This window comes from Sinocyclocheilus rhinocerous, unplaced genomic scaffold (genome assembly GCF_001515625.1).
Source record: "Sinocyclocheilus rhinocerous isolate Xijiao unplaced genomic scaffold, SAMN03320098_v1.1 scaffold3037, whole genome shotgun sequence".
In the NCBI taxonomy this organism is placed as follows: domain Eukaryota; kingdom Metazoa; phylum Chordata; class Actinopteri; order Cypriniformes; family Cyprinidae; genus Sinocyclocheilus; species Sinocyclocheilus rhinocerous.
This window is the reverse complement of record NW_015650068.1, coordinates 187,197-208,523: the sequence shown is the minus strand read 5'-3', so window position 1 is coordinate 208,523 and position 21,327 is coordinate 187,197. Positions and strand designations below refer to the sequence as shown.

The 21,327-nt window shown below is 36.4% G+C and overlaps 1 pseudogene; it reads left to right on the top strand.

The window, feature by feature from the left end:
* Positions 1-20,328, top strand: part of LOC107711460 (reticulon-4 receptor-like) — a 94,339-nt pseudogene extending 74,011 nt beyond the window's left edge.
* The last annotated feature ends 999 nt before the right edge of the window (positions 20,329-21,327 follow it).

Sequence of the window (21,327 nt, the reverse complement as noted above, 5' to 3'; positions counted from 1 at the left end):
AGTCTAATGTGTCTCCTTTTAGAGAAGATCTCAGAATGTCTCAGACATGACCATTTCCAAGATGTTTTAATATGAAATCAAGCATTTCTCGCCAGTTTCTTCCAAAATCAATGAATCTTGGCTATATAGACATACATTTCTTAGCACTTACCGCGTATGTCAACAACTGACTGATTTGTGTCGAGGGGCACTGGCTCAAAAGAGGGTGGCCCTGGGGGTGTTGTGTTTGCGGAACGATGTATGTTAAAAGCACACGTCCAGTTTTGTGTGAGTGAAGGAAATCCGCTTGGGAGTGGAGAGATTCGTCCTCGCGCACATGGATCGCGTAACATTATGCGCTCTCGACATTGTCATTAAGATCACACTATAGAAACCGCCTAAAATTAGAAATGTACTAAAAACAAGCCTATGGCAAGACATCTGGTAGGGGGGGCACCTGGGGTGGCCAGCCAAATTTCACCACGTAGACACGCCCCTGTTTGGGAGAAACATCTGAGATGATGTTGAAACTTAAAACATAACTGTGAAATGAAACCCTAACCAGAATCTACAGTAATTCCCTGTATGATAATTAGGAGTCTCCGGCTTGATTTATAGGAAAGCTGACACCATGTCTAGGTGCTGCTGGAGGCCGTGTGTCACGCTGTTCTGGCGTTGCTCATGTTTCCTCTCATCATAATTATGTGTACAAATTGGAAGGAGGAAACTTAATCTAGATTTTAGGCAAAAATTAGTATTTCATACCAGATGTGTTGATGGAGAACACGGCTTTTAACACATGCTCCGCTCAAGGGCATCTGAGTCAACCGTGTGCCTTGTGTGCCGTATCATATTTCAGTATGAGCAATGCCATTTCATGTTTTTCATTTGAATTTGTTCGTACCTAAAGACAAGAACAGAGCTGTTTGTTTGGGTGATCCAACATTTTAAACCCCTTTTGGAAACAGATTTTCTAATATGTACAAAGTCAACCGTCAGAAAGTCCACAGATTGAACTTTTTCCACCTGACTTGTTTCCAGTGAAGCTTATCAATGTAGGTAAATGTCATGGTGTGTCTCTCTAATATAACTGAGATTTGAGACCTTTTCTTCTGGACCTCTACTCTGTAGTCCAAGCAAACATATTGATGTGTAAAACCTCAAAGGAAGACTGGTTAAAAAAATTTAAGCGAACAGAACCATTTCTGGAGAGATGATTGCAAGGGAAGCATATGGACTGAAGGTTGTTTTTGAGTGTGGGCTTGTTTACTTCTGGACCAGAGTTATTAATGGATGCTTGTGAGGATGAATCAACCACCTACAATTTGGATTCTCATGTAGAGGACATTTAAAAGACAACAGAATACAGCATTGGTTACACAGTTAACCAGTCTGAGCTAGTTTTAAATGTTCAGACCAGGCTTTTGGCTGGTTGTAGAAGGGTTTTGGCACATTTTTTGTGCGGTCAACCACCTACCGTTTGGATTCTCATGTGAAGGACATTTAAAAGGCAACATGAATCAGTAGTAGTAACACAGTTAACCAAGCTTAGCTGGTTTACGCTGGTTAGACCAGGCCATTAGCTAGTTTTAGAAAGGTTTTTGGCACCATTAACACATTTAACCTTTGTAATGTGCAATATTTTTAATAATTTGCATGAAATTATGTAAGGATATGTTAATATTTAACAGAGTTGGGGTACTTGGACTCGGGACTCGGACTCGGACTGCAATTGTGAATGAACTTGGATTTGGACAGACTCGGGTGGACTCAGGTGGACTCGGACTTAGATATTTTGGATATTTATCTTGTACAGACGAATCCATGTCATGTGTAATATAAAATAATAAAAAAAAAGTAACAGCATAAAATTAATATAAAAATACATTAATAAACGTCTCCCACTTAAACTCAATTGATTAAAAACTAGGACTCGACAAGGTAGACTCAGACCCAACACTGAAAATTGAATTGTGGATTAAGTGTGCATGTTAGGTTTTGCTACTCTCAAAACCAATTAAAAATAATACAAATATTATTAAAGTAAATAAAACCATGACATGTAGCCTTACAATGTAGTACAATGTCTCTAAATTAAATACAAATTGTGTTTTTCTTGTACAGACGAATCCATGTCATGTGTAATATAAAATAATTAAAAAAAAGTAACAGCATAAAATTAATATAAAAACACATTAATAAACGTCTCCCACTTAAACTCAATTGATTAAAAACTAGGACTCGACAAGGTGGACTCAGACCCAACACTGAAAATTGGATTGTGGATTAAGTGTGCATGTTAGGTTTTGCTACTCTCAAAACCAATTAAAAATAATACAAATATTATTAAATTAAATAAAACCATGACATGTAGCCTTACAATGTAGTACAATGTCTCTAAATTAAATACAAATTGTGTTTTAGGTTTTTTCAAGTGGAAATGGATTAAACCAATCTAAGATTAAACCACATTTCTGGTCAATCCTAGGCAAACTGGTGTTTAGCTGGTTTAGCCAATAGCACAAACAAGGTGCCCAAAAACTCAAGAAACCACCCAACAGCCTGGTCTGACCAGCTTTTTTTAAAGCTGGTTTAAGCTATTTTTTGTTTGTTTAATATATTTATACAGCAAGGACGCAAATTAAGTAAATAGTGATTGATGTTTTTTTTTTTATGACTTATATTAAGTACAAAAAAGTAAGTACAAGTTACATATATCATATGTGACTGTTATGGTTGCATGCTGCTAATAAACAACAGTAAAAGCAGAAAAAAATGGCAGATACTTGTTTTGTTTCAAGTGCATGCTGCTGGACAACTCAAGAAAAAAAAAGAAAAAAAAAACGCTAAGTGCCATCTTTATGCATTTCATATAGAGCTTTAATTTTCCTAATAGGCATACTTCAGTATTTTCATCACAGATGACTTGACCACCATGATTGCTACTCAAATGACTCAGTATTACCAAAAACTGTAGAAAGACTAGCATCGTTACAGTTCTTTCTTTGTTTGTTTGTTTTATTTAAGTGCTGAAATAGTACTAAATTACTTTTGACATCACTATTGATTAATATTTTTATTCCACACCCATGCAATCTTCGCTGTAATTTAGTTTCTTTACATTTTGATGAAATATTGAGATGTCAGAACAACATACAAAGACGCAACAATCATTATAAAATTCAGAATATGGTCTATCAACCATTTAAGAAGTGCAGAAATGACAAATGGGGTAACAGCTGATGCAAACTACTTCAATTCCTTTGTGAAAGTGGAACATGAAAAAAAAAAAAAAAAAAAGATTAGAAAGTAAAATAAGTCATTTTTGATATCATGTTGTGTACAGTACATGGGCAAAGTACATGTCTTGAAAACAAGATTTGAGTAAACATAGTGCAACATGAACTTGGCTCTACATGCTGACCTTAATGTTCCCTGGACACACACACACACACACACACTCTCTATCCCTCCTTTAATAAGAGTGACTTATTAAAGCAGCCTATGGTTAATTAGCTATCTGATTAAGCTAGTTAAGTTCTCTCAGCCTGACCAAGCTGGTTTAGCTTGTCTTAGAGGTGTTTTGGCAATGTTTCAGCTGGTCAGATTGGGAGATCTATCTTAAACTTGCTATTCATAATAAATATTCCAAGAGAAAGAACAAAACACGCTTTGGAGTCGGTCTCTTGTGCTGTATCTACTTTGGTTGGTAACCAATTAATCTTATTGAAAACAGCACAGACACACATACTCGAACTTGTTCCGCTCAGTCATCTGTGCTCTCATTTCACAGATATCCGTGCATTCACGCACTCCCACAGACAGGACGATACTGTAGCATCCAGGCCAATAACTCAGCAGCGATGATGGAAAGCCTCTTGGATTGTATGCAGCTGAATCATTAGCTCCCACTTTCCCTCAGTCTGGGGTAATGCATTTTTACCCCCTTAGGCTGGCAACCTGGAAACGCAAAATTTAATTTTATTGCTAATAAAAGCTCTGGGAAAAAGGGGGAAGACAGTTAGTCAATGCGAGAGAAAAAAGAACATCATTTTAATGGCATTGTGATGGCTCATTTGCCCTATAATTAAGGGAGGATCTCTCAGAGAGCCTTCCATCAGATTGAATACACAAAGGAAGGGCTTTGGGCGAAGACAGGTGGCATTTTTGTGAGGGCACTGCGGAAAGGGGACGCTACTTGTAGGCTGGTTCCAGACATAGAGCGGGCACTTCCAGGATCTAATTTGGCTGTTTACGATATAACCCTGAGGTGACTTTTTTATTTCAAAAATCTGTTGCTTTTATGCACCCTGGATCTATTAAATATTTAATACTATATATCCATTCTTTACATATTTGCATAATTTTGTGCAGCTTTGTTTATTCTAAGTACTGTGCGAAGAGGCATTATTCAAATGTTTGGGGTCACAACGATTTTTTTATGTTTCTGAAACAAGTCTCTTAAGCTCACCAAAGCTGCGTTAATTTAATTAAAAAAGCAATAGAAACTGTAATATTATGAAATATTATTACAATTTAAAATATATTTTTTTTCTATTTGAATATATTTTAAAATGTAATTTATTCCCGTTATACAAAGCTGAATTTTCAGCATCATTACTCCAGTCTTAAGTGTCACGTGATCCTTCAGAAATTATTCAAATATTCTAATTTGCTGCTCAGTATGTATTTCTTATCAATGTTGAAAACAGTCGCAGCTCAATATAGAAATAGCAATAATTTTATTTTTTATTTTTTCAAACCTCAGGATTCTTTGATGAATAGAAAGTTCAAAATAACAGCATTTTCTTAAAGTACAAATCTTCTCTAAAATTATAAATGTCTTTACTGACACTTTTGATAAATCAAATGCATCTTTTCTGAATAAAAATATTTTAAAATATTTCCTGTGACTAAAGAAGATACTGTTTTCAGAATACAAAACCAGTTACTGTTTACTTAATGTGCAGCAATACTATACTGCCTACTGTTTTTGTTTTCTAAATTGTAAGTAAAGCTAAATGTATTATGCAGTGACAAGTTTTAAACAGTTGTGTACTATATATCATCACATGATTTTTCTACTTGCAAATAGAGAAGATGTTTAGCCCATGTAATGTTGTAGTTACAGCATCTACCAGCAGGGACGCATTGTTGACGCTAACAAGGCTTGAGCCCTATTGCAGTTGAAAATAATCGATGGTATTACTTCCAGATCATTTGTTACACTGAAGGCCAGGTTGTGTGCATTGCATTGTGGGATACAGTATGCTGTGCTGTATACTGCACACTTTAGCAAATGTAGAAGGTCATGTGGGCAATGCATGCGTACTGGGCACAGTATATATGTGCAATACACTGCAGAACAAGCAAAAAATTGTAGGCTATAAATAGAGCATGAAAACAATGCAAATTCGTCATTACATTTGCAGCCGTCCAAACAAAGAATTTAAATTAACAAAGTACTTTTAATCTTGAATGAAAAACACTCTTAATGCTGGCAAATATGGAGTTCAAGGCAGCTACAAATCCTCAGAGCGTGTCAACACGAGGGAGCGAAATGTTAAACTGATGAGACAGTTCCTGACAAGTCAATGTCTGGCTATGAAACATTTAGTAGTTGTGTGCAACCGCAGGTCTTAAGCCATCCGAACTCTCATTTTGAGAGACACACGATGAACACACTCTTCTGCTGTTTAATAATGATGAGCATACGCAATGAATGTGCTTTTATACACGCTTAATTCTTAATTCCGCTGGATATGTGATGAATGTTCTCTACTTACTGTACACTCTTCTGACTTCTCTGGATATTTCATGTCAGTAGCTAATGCCTGTTGAGTAGTTAAAGGTGGATTGCTTCAGTAAACACAATAAAAGCTGTTATGATCATTGAATGCATTTGCACATATACCGTATAAATGGTTTCCGAAAGGATGACAATGCAAACCACTGCATTTGAGACCATGTTTTGTCCCTCTATCATTTTCTATCAGCTAGTAGGTGTCATTCTGGATTCCCAGTGTTTATCTTTTATTTCTAGCTGCTCTTGTGAAATACAGGCTGAGCTGTGACACTTGACATATGCCGGCAAGATGTGTCATTCTGAGCAAAGTCATGCAAAAGTCATGCACCCCACCTCCTTCTACAGAGAGCAGAGAAACTGGGTCTCCGCTGGCAGAATATAGATTATCCAGTCGCATGAGTTACATAATATATGCACCATGTTAAAAACTGACAGAATGATAAAATGCCAGCATGCCTTTAAGAAAAGCCTTTGTTGTTTGTGTATTTTAGTGCGACTGTGATGCAAGCTATTTTTAAAATGCCAGAGAAATGTAGAACTGCTTCGGTCACACGTTTACACGCCGTGGTTGATTTTGAGCATGTAGAACAAGGAACAAATCCATTGTTTTATCCCAAGGACATGTAACGGAGGCCAGCGGGTAGATGCTGTGCAGGTAAACCTCACTCCCCTGATCTCAAGAGACGCACTAGCGACTGACGCTAGAGGCTGCAGTCTTTAGCCTCCTTGTTAGTGCGTCCGCCTCCCATGCCGGAGACCCGGGTTCGAGACCCACTCGGAACGAGAACGAGGTGTGGCGTTGAGGAACCGGGGGAGAGGGGTTACATTGGTGCCGTGACCCGGATGGGAGTGAAGTTTAGGGGGGTGAGTGTAACGGAGGCCAGCGGGTAGATGCTGTGCAGGTAAACCTCATTCCCCTGATCTCAAGAGACGCACTAGCGACTGAGGACCCGGGGGAGAAGGGTTACAGACACAAAGGTTTTAAAGCATCGCAACCAGACACAAAAGAACAATATTTCAGTAGCGCTTTCTGAAGAGACCCTTGTATCTCCAGAACTGATGCTTTTCACTAAACTGTAGAAAAGCAAGCTTGTATTGCACATCTATGCGGTGTTGTGTCTGTGAAGAATCTGAGCCGTATCGTCTGACCTACAGCTGACCACAGAGCAAGACAGCGAGACGCTCCTATTCAAACACTTAATCACAGGAGCTCAATATTGACAGTTGACAGCTCCACAGTGCCATTCAGCTAATTTTATCCAGAGTTCATCGAAATTTGAGAGGTCGTTGAGTCTTGTGTTGGTCTGACTGCTACAGGTGGATGCAGCGGGTGAAATCTTATCATTGTGGTCATTAACGGTCTAGTACATCATGAAAAGGTGAAAAAGCTAATGATGTGAAATATGTTTTATATAGTCTATGTGTGACCAAGCACCGTTCGTTTGCTGCATCCAGTGAAAGAGTATGTAATGGCTTGGAAAGTTTTAATGGGGATGTATAATGGAAACAGGATTAGCGCTTTTAAAATAGAGTTTGATGTATTGTGTAGACATAATCTAGCATTGTAATTGAAAATCTCCTCTAAAAGCTGTAAATGGAGCAATAGTTCAGAAGTAGTCATGATATTGATATCACATTAAATTAAATGTTTGTACCATTTTATATGCACAATGTGACATACTTACAAGTGAAATGCGAGTTTATTCTTCACAATTCCTACTTTTTATATCTTGCAATATTTTTATCTCACAAAAAAAGTTTTTATCTCATGTGAGTTTATATCTCACATTTCAGATTTTTTTCATAATTGCGAGTTAATATCTTACAATTCAAACTTTTATCTCACAATTCTGAGTTTCTGTCTTGCATTTCTGACTTTTTTCCCCTCAGAATTCCATTTATATCTCCCAATTCTGACTTTTTTCCTCAGAATTTTAAGTTTACATCTCGTCTTCTCCTGAATTTTTAGTCACCTGACCTGATCATGCACATGCAGAAGTATGAGAAAAAAAAAGTCAGATTTGCAAGTTGTAATCTCAAAATTCAGAGAAAAATTCAGAATAACTTACAATTGCTAAATATAAACTCACAATTAGCAGAAAAGAATTCTAAAAAAAAAAAACATATTTTCAATGAACTTTAATTTTGTAAATTACCTGTATTTGTTTAAGTTATTATTACTTAATCAAAACAACCCAACTGCAGTTTGATTGATATTACTTGGAATGCGCAATAAAAACCGTGATTTCTGAAGAAAAAAAAGTTATCGGTTTTTGCAAATGAACTCTTCATATATATATATAGGATATTCAAAGAGGAATAAAAATGTCATCAGGAATTGATTGGAGTGTGAATAATACATCTGTATGGCAGGTGGTTAGAAGGGAGGGAACGCAAAAACGTTAGCCAATCAGAACAGAGGTAATTTACATAATGAGGCTTAGAAGTTACCATAGGCATGTTTAATTCCAGGAGTAAAAATGCTTGCAAAAAACAAAACAAACAAAAACAGCCTGTTTTTGCTGCAAAAAACCTTGCCTCATTAAAAATTTAATTTAGGAGATAAAATGCTACAGGAGTGTAGAAAAGGGCCTGTTTAATAGGTTTTAGTGGTCTCTAGGTAGAAGCTACACCACAGGGCCTGTTACTATATGAACTGTGGGTTATGATCTTACATAAGAAATGTACTAACAAGCAATACTCTGCGATTACATCAACGTGAGAGATGAGGACAGGAATTATTGCTGACTACAGAATAAAATATACATATATATTTATTAAAATGAGCCTAGCAAACAAATGATTTATTTTAATTTCTCTGTACTGTCCTCCAGTTGCAGCTAGAGCCACTTTTCAGCCGTTTATTTGGATGAAAGTGTTGTTTGTGTACTCAAGATAATGGCCAGTTGATGACCCTCTTTAGATGACAGCCCATCCTCAGTTATCTGTAATCATGATTAAATGCTCAGAGAAACACGCTGCCTTCAAGGAGCGACGACTTCTGTCGCATTGAAAGACATTTCCATTGTAATGAACGGCGTGCAAATACAGTTCCAGCACGAACATGTGCGTTTTGTATATTGGGTGAGAAAAGCCTGAATGAATGACAGCGCTTTGTGGGCCGAGCCAGTTTTCAATTTGCTTCTAACGTGCAACTATTTAAACTTGCAGATGTTTTTACTCTAGACTGCATTTCGAATCACTCTGCCACCCCAAACTGAATTAGCATGTTTATCCGCCAGTCCAGGATCTCATTAAGTTAGGCACCTAAAAGATGCCACTGTCTTGACTCACAGAAAATAAATTGTTTACATTGTGATGAAAGCTGAATGTATTTTTCATGGGAACGCAGGCGTAGAGTAGTGTTTTTATTTTGACAGATCTGTCCACAGGGTTAGCTATCTGAAACTAAATGTGTCTTTGTAGTGGAGTAAATATGCTGGATCCGAGGTATCTGAAAGGTATGGCTCACCACCCTGCAGTGGTTTAAGTACTAATATAGCGTGACGTTAGAAATGAATAAATTTGATTTGAATCCTAAAATCAAAATTCCTCATATGCCTCACAACCAACATTTTGCTTTAGCATGAACACTTGTGCGGGTCCAGACAGAATCTGCTGCTGATTTGAGTAGAAATATGTTTTGCATAATGTATTTAGACATGATAAAAATGAGTTTAAAAAGAGTTAAGAGTGCTAGATGACTGATATCTGAAAGCATAAACAAATGTATTAATGTTAATAAAAAAAAACCTGTGTAAAATCCATATATGTTAGCTTTGATATGCTAGTGCCGTGTTGTTTATTGTTAACTAAAACAAGACAAGAAAAGACAAGAATATTCAAAATGGTTTCCATGATTTGGAATAAGGCTAAAATTATATATGAATAAAATATAAATATCAGGTGAATTTTTTTTAAATAAATAAATAAATATTAAACTTAAATGAAAGCAGAAAAAATTTAAATGTTGTAAAATAAGTTGAAGTAATAAATTATTAAAACAATAAATAAATAAATACATAGAAAAAGAAAACAAAAAATTAAATAAATACAAAGCACATAACAAAAAAGTGAATTCAAAATATTAATAATTACCATATAATAGTGTAGAAATAATACTAAAATAACACTGTGCTAGTGTTATATGAAAGTTAACAAAACATTAAAAATATATAGTCTTTTCTTATAAATTAATATGAATAAAATACAAATATTAATATACATGGATATTAAATATATGAATAAAATATAAATATTAGATAAACAAATTAAATAAATCAAATAAATTAAAGCAGAAAAAAGAACTAAAATTGTAAATGTTGCCTCTGTGTTGCTGAAGTAAAATAAGTTGAAGTAATAAATTACTAAAACAAACAAACAAACAATAAATAAATATAAAATAGAACACAAAAACTGAAAAAAATTACAATATATTATGTAAACTAAAATGAATATGAAAACTGAAAAAATGTAATTCAAAATATTAATAAATAGTATAATAGTATAGAAATAATACTAAAATAACACTGTGCTAGTGTTATATAAAAGGTAACAAAACATTAAAAAATGTATAGCCTTTTCTTATAGGAAAAGTGACCAAAAATATTGATAGCTTGTATAGAAGCCATGATGTTTAGAATTATTACAAACTACCTTCTGACTATCAGTCAGTGTTATTATCGTTAACTAAAACTAAAACAATTAAAAAAATTTTGTTAATTGTAAAAAATCTGAAATAAAACAAAGTATAAATATGAGATTAAAAACTTGTTTCTGTTAGTTGCCAAAGCAACATTTCAAATGTATTTTTAGTTTTAGTGGAGGCACTACAATTATTAACTGGAAATAGAATAAATAAACACTAAAACTAAAACTGAAATAAATAAAGTAATGATATGTTTAAAAAAAAATGAATACAAATGACAAAACCACATAACACAAATACTATAACTTAACTAAAATTAAAATGAAACCTAAAAGTATAAACAAAAGCTCATTCAAAATATTACTAAAAACTATAATCATGCATAAATAATACTATAATAGCACTGCTAGCAGTAGCAAGAAGCTATTAATGGTTTATGGCTCTGATTCTGCAGAGATGCAGATTGCATATAATATAGACTCTCTTAGGTACAATACTAGACTCTGAGTACTAAAACTATTAGTTATGACTATGCTGACTGTAGATGAAGCTTTGGGAACAGTTATGAATATAACATGATTATACTTGTGTTGTGTTTGTGTTTATTTTGGCTCATAATCCAGGTGGAGCATGTGGGCTTGTGAGAAATGGGCTGGGAAATCATAATAGCTTGCAAGAGAAGTGCATTGCAGGGAGAGAGAGAGAGTTGGAAAGTGTTATCATACTGTATATATTCAGACTATTAATATGGTTGATATAGTAATCAGATTGGGTCAAGTGTTTTGGACCTGAAACCACACTCACTCACTTTGAGCAGTGTTTACAGTGCCTTCATTGAAAATCCATCGTTTAAATACAGCAGTCTCAGCTCTAAAACACAATGTAGAGTCTTACAATGAGCAGATGCTTCTAGCTACTAAGCTCAATTCCATGACTGCTGGTTTTTAAATGTGTCAGAGTTCTATAGAAATGAATACTTTTATTCAGCAAGGACGCATTAAATTGATCCAAAGTGACGGTTAGAGAGTTATAATGTTTCAAAAGATTTGTATTTCAAATAAATGCTGTTCTTTTGAACTTTCTTTGCATCAAAGAATTATAGAAAAACCAAGGTTCCACAAAATATAAGCAGTTTTTAACATCGATAGTAATAATGCATGTTTGTTGAGCCTATTAGAATGATTTCTGAAGGATCATGTGACACTGAAGACTGGAGTAATGATACTGAAAATTCAGGAATAGATTGCATTTTAAAATATATTCAAATAGAAAATGGTTATTTTTTATTTCATCATATTGTTTTACTGTAGTTTTTAATCAAATAATGCAGCCTTGGTGAATATAAGAGATTTATTTCAAAAACATGAAACTCAATAGCAAATGGTCTTCCATTGGTCAGAAATATTTGTATATTCAATCAGGAAATCAACCTAAAATGGCTTACTTATAGTTGTCTAAGCTGCTTTTAGAAAACGTATTTTTACTTTTGTAAAATGGGAATGTGTTGGCCAAGCATTTATGTTTGCATTTGTGAACTTGCATATGTTTCTGGCTTCAATAGTAAGGCTGTGTGCGTTTCTTTCTTTATTTTTTCCGCAACCTGCTCGATTCTCTGTTATTCATGAACCATCTGGCAAACTTAGAGCTTGTGGTACAGACGGCAGACACAAATAAGTCCTGATCTGCTTCGCTTTGCTCCAGCGTCAATACAATCATCTGCATTCCACAGCTCATGCTCAGTGTTACTGCAGAAACACCTTTCATCTCTGTCACCTTTCCTGTTGCCTCTTTACTCTCACCCAATATCTCTTCCAAATGTTCCGCTGCTCTGCCCTTTGTGTCCTAATCTTTTATGTCCAGAAGATGTGTGGTAAATAATGTATGTCTTCATGTTTAGACAGTATGTCTAGATGTTTAGGGACATTATATATTTATTTGTAAAGATTTTTTTATTATTATTTTTTCTCCATAAAGCAGTTAATGTTTTTTTGTTTTTTTTCAGTGACTGATATAGTGATAATTTATGAGCTTTTTTTTTTTTAAATAATAAATGCTGTTCTTTTGAACTTTCTATTCATCAACAAATACAAAAAAAAAAAATTTTATCACGGTTTCCACAGAAATATTAAGCAGCACAACTAATGTTTCGTGAAATGTTTCTTGAGCAGCAAATTGGCATATTAGAATGTGACACTGAAGACTGGAGTAATGATGCTGAAAATTCAACTTTGCATAACAGGAATAAATTCAATTTTAATATATATATGACAATAGAAAGCAGTTATATTAAATTGAAATAATATTTCACAATATTACTGTTTTTTACTGTATTTTTGATCAAAGAATTGCAGCCTTTGGTGAGCATGAGACTTTAAAAATATTTCAAAAACCTTACTGACCCCAAACTTTTGAATGCACTTTTTTCATGTGAAAGGGGATCTGTGTTCAAATCCCAACCTAATGTGTAGTTTTTGTTTTTAATTAAGTAAAATTTCACTTGAGAACCAGTGATCATGCATTTTACATCTTTGTTTCATGGGAAAAGCAGTCATATGCGGTTGAAGTGTCTGCTTTTTAGGCTTTTCTTTATATTACTCAACAACAGCAAAAAGCCATAAAACTGGCTCCAAAAATTCTCATTATTAACCTCTGTGACTTATGAGTGCTATGACCCATGCAATAGTCACTCAGAGAGATCACAACAGGAACAGAAAAGAGTGCAAATGGATTCAAAACAAAGTCAAATAAGAAAAGGGGAAAGCAGACAAAAAAAGTGAAATTATATTACGGATTTTGCCGCAGGGAGGAAAAAGACAGAAGCAGTTAGCAAAGACATTGAGAGGAGCTGAGAGAGACGAGCCTGCCATCAGCTACAACACCTACATCCACACCAGCACTGCTGCTGCTCTCCATCAGATGTAGAGGATCCGTTTAAACTCTTGGCTGTCCGTGTTTACAGGTCAATAATGCCTACCGGGCGTTCAGAAACCGCTCCATCCAGTCACAGTGAGGAGAAAGCTGGACAGGTGCTTTTATTCCTGAACACTTCATCAGACCAGTGCTGTTTCTGGCTGTGTGTGTTGCTTAAAGCTCTGTATCTGATCTGAACAGTTTGTTTTGTCATCGTGTTGCATGTAATAGAGCGCTGCAGTGATGATGTATTTTTTAGGCCAACCGTGAAGTTAGCATCACCATGGTTCCCTCGACAAAAACAGTAATTTCACTTAAATGTGGTGTCTAGCGCTGTACGTCAACAGTTAACAAAAATAGATGAAGTCTTGATCACTTTTTTTTCTCTCTTTACATCTAAACTTGGCACTCGATATTAATTGGTGCTTTAATTCTGTGGTTAATTGGCCTTCAGAAAGCTCACAATGAAGCAGAACCAGTGGGTGCTAAAGAGGCTTGAAATGTGCTGAATTTATTTTTATATTTAGCTCCGTGATTAAGATGTTGGCACTGTCGCTCATTTGTTTATTCAGAGGTAATGAGTCTAGTTAATGTCAACTATACGGAAATGAGTAATGCTTTATATTCATGTAATGCAGAAAATGGCGCTGACGGGGAATGAATTGGCGGCAACGCAAATGCCCACAAAACCTGTCAATGCAGTCCTAGGGCGGCTGGTTGCCAAAGTATTTTTATACAGTTGCTAAGGTGTTCAGGGTGGTTGTCATGGCGTTGCTAGGGTGTTCTGGGTGAATGCTTACCCACCCACAAATCACATGTTCTTTTGCACCGCAGTATTTTTTTTCTTGTTTTACATTTAAATGTATTAAAACATCTATAAAGATGCATAAGAAGCAAAACTGCATAAGATATAAAACTTATTTTCAGAGAATATGTCTTGAAATCAGTTTTTTTTTTCTTACCATTGGTGTTTTTATGCATAAATATAACAACATTTTGTTTAAGCTTACACCATAACAAATAATTGGTTTCAAATATATGTGTCTATGAGAGTTTCCACCCATTTTCATTGTCCACATTGCAAAAAATGTCTAAAAAAAGTGTGACTACTTTGAAGTCGCATGATTTGAGGTATCATTCATGTCTGTAGTAGAAATAATGCAGGACCAATGTTATTTAAAGGAACAGTTCACCCAGAAATGAAAGTCCTGTCATCATCTACTCATTTTAGCTTTAAGTTGAGTTTCTTTCTTCTACTGAACACAAAAGCAGAACTCAACAAAACAGTTGATTTCCATACTATTTTTTTTTTTCCATACTATGGAAGACAATGGCTTCCATCAACTATTTAGTTACCAGCATTCTTCAAAATATCTTCTTTTGTGTTCAGCAGAATAAATAAATTCAACTTGAGGGTGAGTAAATGATGACACAATTTTCATTTTTGGGTGAACTATCCCTTTAAGTATTATTGATAGTTTGTGTTAATATTTTGAATTAGATTTATAAAAAAATAAATAAATAAATAAAACTACATATTTTATTTGCCTTGAATGTATATATACTGTATGCCTTGTGCGAAATGTTGAGTTTTTAAAAATATTTTTGTTATTTTATTTTTAGTTAATTATAATAACGTTGTGCAGGACAAGCTACATACTGTTAAAGTGTACGATTTGCAGTTAGGAGTTTGTTTAAATCCATCCACTCCATGTCCAAAACGCCCCTGTTGGTCTCGAGACAGTGGCTGCTATTACTTGTCAAACCCACTTGTACGGTTGAGATAAAAATGGTGTAAATGTCGTTACATGCTCTCCATATGCCGGAGACATATGCAAATGTGCTAAGTCAGGGATTGCCACTTGTCCTCGCTGTCTCTCTCTCTCTCTCTGTGCACACAGTTATCTCAAGTCCTTGTTCAGTATTCTGTCTCCTTTTGTTTTCCATACAAATAATTTAATTAGACAGCAGAGAAGTATCCTTGATTTCGCCTCCCTGTTTATCAATGGTTTATTCGCTCTCCCTTGGCGTCTTTTATATCAGGATGAGAGCTTTTCATACAAGTGGAGAGACAAGCAGCAATCAGTGCATTTTATGCAAAGCTGAAAACACCGTTCGGCTTGTCAGGTTTGCAAGAGGGTGGTCCTCAGCACGTCGAGCGGTGCGCTGCTAATAAGCTCGTCATCTGAGAATGCAGCTTGGCTTCTCTGCAAAATGAGTAAGCGGTCGGCTGGAGCACCGCCACTATTATGAGCGATTCTCTTGAGTTTAGAAAAATACCAGAGGTAATGCAAAACTAATAGGTGGGTAAACAGTTTGAGAATGCCGCTGTATAGATTGTGGGCTGCAATGCAATAACCTTTTATGAAACGGGCTGTTGTTTCGATGGCACGACAGGATACGGGCATCCCCTTGACAGAAAAGGAGAAAAGAGAAATATAAAAAGGCAAAGCAGGGCTCCTTACTGGGATTAGAGAAAGCAGAGGCAACCGCAAGGTTAGCACGGTCGGCTACGGATGAAAAAAAGGGAGCTTTGAAAGTGGGTCTCCGCCGTGCATTGTGTGGGTGGGGATAGTCCGCTAATGACTAGAAGATAAAACAGGAGGTCTGGTAGATTCGTGAAGCCTAACGTTTCAATGCGCGGCGATGGAATATTTTTATCGGCAGAGAGGGTGAAAGAGAAGCGCTGTGAAGCAGAAAGACAGAGAGGAAGGCTGACAGCTCTCTGGTGGAAGATGACAGGAGCGGCAGAGGGAGAGGGAGGATATTTGAGGGAAAGTGTAACACAGGGATGCTGTCAAGCCTCAAGCAAGCTCCATTTAACAAGCTGCAAGATTGAGGGATGGAGAAGAATTCAGGGAGCCGCACGGGAGCGTCCACAGGCTCCTCTGCCTCCTGTGCGTGCACGTGGAAATCTCGCACATTAGTCTGATTATGTAAACGTGACGCTTGATGAAACAGTTGGTGAATGGTCACAAGATATTGTGCTACTATCTATCTATCTATCTATCTATCTAACTATCTATCTATCTACAGTTGGTCCACCATTTGAATGGATGGATGGATGGATGCATAGAGGGATAGATATATAGTAGGGCTGTAACGATTCACTCGTTTTCTCGATGCATCATTTACAAACATTGATTTCGGACAGTAATCGATTTAAAACGCTAAGAATCGAATGAATTGTAATTTCTATAGTGATTCAATGCTTTAAAATATATGCACATTAAGGGCCAGATTTACTAACAGCTTGCACTAGTGCAAACCGCCCTTTGGCGTTAAAATTGTACTGTCAGGATTTACTAAAGACGCGCAGTGAAGAATTAGCACTGAAAAGGTGTGGACACATTCATTTTTGTGCCCGACCGTGGCATTGAGTATGCATTTGTAGGAGTTTCCCTTTCAGACGCAAAATTTATGGGAGGAGAGTATTTAAATGAATTACGCAAAGCGATTTACTAACGTTCGCGCACGTCAAATCACTGGTATTTGTGCCATTATATAGCGGCCAAAAAAAGCATGTCTTAAAGCAGGCAGTAATCTGTGCTTCTCTTGGTAGATAGTGCTGGTCATTATGGAAATGATCTGGTTGCGTCTGTGTTCTTTAATGTGCGCATTGTCAGTAAATCGCCCGCAGAATTTCCCCCTCCTATCGGCGCTTTTATGGAATTGTGTTCTAATGCTAATTTTCCCTGTTTAATAAATCGAATTGTTAATCGAATCGAATCAAATTGTGAATTGTCTCTAACCAAATCGTTCTGAATTTGCAAAAATCGTTCTTGAATTGAATTGAAAACCTATCTATCTATCTATCTATCTATCTATCTATCATCTATCTATCTGTCTATCTGTCTGTCTGTCTGTCTGTCTCTCTGTCTGTCTAATCTCAGTAGTTGGTCCATCATCTGAATAGATAGATAGATAGATAGATAGATAGATAGACAGACAGACAGACAGACAGACAGACAGATAGATCTTTCTAAGGATGAATAGATGAATAGCAGTTGACATTCTCAGACTGCTTCTAGACCAGAAGTATCAGATGTTGAGGATTATTGACATGTGAAGCCTAAATTGTCCAGAGATGAATGTCTCTGCATCAGTCTCTCAGTGATGTATGATAGAGATCTCATATAGGGTCGTGCTTTATCGTCTGGGCTCCTACATAATGGCTGGCATCAAGAATGACTGAATGAAAAGAGCATTCCTTATCTGATAGCTTCCCGCAGATAAACCCACCCTCAGACACATCTGTGCCACATCCACACACACAGACCACTGGTCTTCAGATCAGAGATGAGAAGAGGCCATCTTATCTATGACACTCCAGAACCACTTCAAGCATGTTCACACTCGCTACACTCCCATGAGGCTCAGATCCAACATTCTGAGTCCTTCCCCTGGCCCCATCTCACCCAACCACGCATCGAACACCCACAGCACACTTATCTTCCTCTGGACAGACTAAATGTCAACCCTTACACCATGCTGGAATGCGATTAGCTCCATCGTTGCTATTAGCACTAGCTAATTTCATTCAAGGCTCCCTCCAATGTTTCATTTATCAGTCCTCTCAATTGGCTGGATTTTCTCGCTTGCGTTGGCTGATGGATGGGAATGGATCCCGCGGCACAAATTTTTGCCGGTAGCATTCACACATGCAGGCACAAGTACAGACAGGTCGTGCACTCACAGGCAGGCAGCCATTTTAGAGCTGTTTAATGTATAGAAGAGCACATTTGGTTGCTGTGTCTGAATTAAATACATGCTGGTTTTAGTTAACTCATTGGAAATGGCTTATATTAGATTTACATTTGTATTTTTTTAAAGGTGAAGTAATTTCCTGGAGAGATTTACTGTACATTTTCCTTCCTTTACAATGTGCATCTTTTTTCCCCAGATAGATATTAAAAGTATTGTAATAGAAGTGTGATTGTTATAAAGATAACATGTTGATTATTTAATGTATATTAAATGTACTGTAATGTTTTTAAATTATGTAATGTAAATGTTTTTGAAAGAAGTCTCTTGTGCTTATCAAGGCTGCATTTATTATTATTTTTATTTTATTTTTTTAACAGCAATATTGTGAAATATTCAACTTCATCAATTTCAACTGTAATTTATTATTGTGATGGCAAAGCTGAGTTTTCATCAGCCATTACTCCAGTCTTCAGTGTCATATCATCATATGATCCTTCAGAAATGTTTATGTATATACATATAAAGAAATATAATACAGAAATCAAATATATGTAGATATATGCTAATAATCTCTTATTATCAGTGCTGAAAACAGTTTTTTTTTTTGTGGAAACTGATGCAATTTAGCAGTATTCTTTGTCTTTGGTAAACAGAAAGTTAAACTGTTAAACTGTTCCTTTAAAATATAATCTTTCGTAACATTGCTGTTGCTTTTAATCAATTTAATGAATCCTGGCTGATTAAAAGTATTGAAAAAAAAAAAAATGTGTTACATTATCACAGTTACACATTCCCATTTTCCAGCTTATTTAAAATGGCAAACATGAAATCATGTCTGTCCTGCCAAATGAAGTAGCTGCTGTCTTGACCTTGAGCTGACCCCTTGGCTTTTTGTCTCTTCTCAACAGGTGGTCGCCTCCTCTGCCTGGTGTTATGGCTTAACCTGGTGCCAGTGATGAACGGCTGCCCGGCGAAGTGCGTGTGCTACAGCGAGCCGAGGCCAACCGTGGCCTGTCAACAGCAGGGTCTGTTTTCTATTCCCACCGAGATCCCCGTCCGTAGCCAGCGAATATTCCTCCAGAGCAACAAACTGACAGTAATCCGATCGACCAGCTTTAGTTCAGTGCATAACCTCACCGTCCTGTGGATGTACTCGAATAACATCAGCCATATCGAGGCGGGGGCCTTTTACGGGCTGGAGAGACTGGAAGAATTAGACATCGGCGACAACAGCAACCTTCGCATCATCAGTCCCACCGCATTTCGGGGTCTGACCAAGCTGCATACCTGAAAGCATTCCCAGGTGCTGTCTTTCGGATAACGACAAATCCTCCATTATCTCCAGTAAGTCCCTCCCGGATCCTTCATCCTACAACAGCCGGCAGATCACCAACAATCCCCTGAAAGAGAAGGAGAACATCTCCAAAACCAAGTTTCGGGAGGTGGAGCAAACGAAAAACGAAACTCGCAATAAGCAGAGTCTCAACGACAGTCCTTTGGGAACCATGTCCAACAACCTCGACCAGACCATGGACAAAATCAACCCAGATCTTCTGGACAATCTGGAACCTTCTACAGCGCCAACCAGAAAGAAAAAAAAGTGCTCCAAAAAGCCCAAATCAGACCAGTATTGTCTAAAGGCTCACGCATCCACCGTTCAAGTATTGGCCGTTCTCTTTCTCCCCTTGTTCTTGTTGTCTCTGGCTTTGTCCTAGTTCATACTCTCGTCCATCAGTTTGCTCTTTACAATGACACAAAATACCTGCAGTAGCCTACATGAACAGGCAAAAGACGATGAAAAGGGGGTTACGACGTTGCCCCGCATGGTTGAGAATAAGTTGTAATGCTAAAGACGCATTCAAAGAAATGAATGCCTTTACAGAATACATGAGATCTAATGTATATAAAACACGGTGCCCAAATGTTTGTTCTATGTACTTTTAATGTGCTGTGTTTAAGCAACACTGCGGAGAGTTCCCTATTCCCACATCACCTCCAAAAAAAGTTGATCTGAAAGTGACTATTGTAGATGAACCACTAAAAAAAGAGAAAAAAAATCCTTAAACCATGACTAAACTAAACCAGAGCGCCGAAAGCACCCAGGAATGTTGCTGATGAGAAACCGAAGGGGAGTGACATGATTTTTTTCCCCCAGTATATATATATTTTTTTCTTTTAAAAGTGATACATTTGTTCTATGCTGTTTTTTATGTTTCTAAGTATTTCAGTAAAGACAAATGTTTAACTCTCCCCAAATATGTGCTATATTCTGTTTGCGTCATGACACACTGCAGGTGGCATCCTGGGAAGGAATGCTATCTATTTGTTCACTGAAATTGCGATGGAATCATAGATATGCATTTTATTTTGCTGGTGTACAAGCATAAATATATGACAAATAAAATATCTCATTTTTTACAGTTGGCTACTCATGTGACTGAAGAACATAGCATATACTATATAGCATATATTATATAGCATATATTTCATAGTATATTGTAGTTATATTGCAAACAAAAGGTAATTATCCTTTTTTTTAAAGCAAATTCAAAGACTAAATGAAACCGAAGGAACTGAATGTCTATTTTGTGTATATTCCATTAGGACTGAAACTTCAAAGGCACACATTTCTGCTCATTAATGAACTTTAACATAATTACTAATGATTCATCCATGTGCGAAGCTCAGAAATTCACAAATTGAAGCTTGCCAAAACAACCAGACATCTTTCATAACCACATTAATGAATGTGACTGACTGAAGTTAAGAGTACTCCTCGTAGTACAGGTTTCTTCTACTTGGCTTTCACCATTAAGGACTTAAAATAATATTATGACATGTCCGAAGTATGTGTGTGCGGTGTGAGGAAATGCTGATGAACAATTATGATAAAATGCACGTCAGCAGCAGTAAAATCGACATTCTTTGGCTACGTTTGCCATTGACAATGCCAAATGTCACTTAAAATACAATAATGCAGTTCATTAATATTCTATTAATAGCACAAAATTTATAAGATATCATAACTAGTGATTTATTTGTATTCATGTTCAATTTTAATAACGTTCTCCTATGCTTTTATATGTTTATGCAATCTTACATTCATATTTTACATTTATGCATTTAGCACAGGCTTTTATTCAAAGTGACTTGGAGGAGCAAAGAGGAACAAATTCAGAATAAATGGAAAAACTCATCCTAATTTGTATTAAAAGAACATACTAAAACTTGTTGGACCAAGACACACACACACACACACATGTGACCCTGGACCACA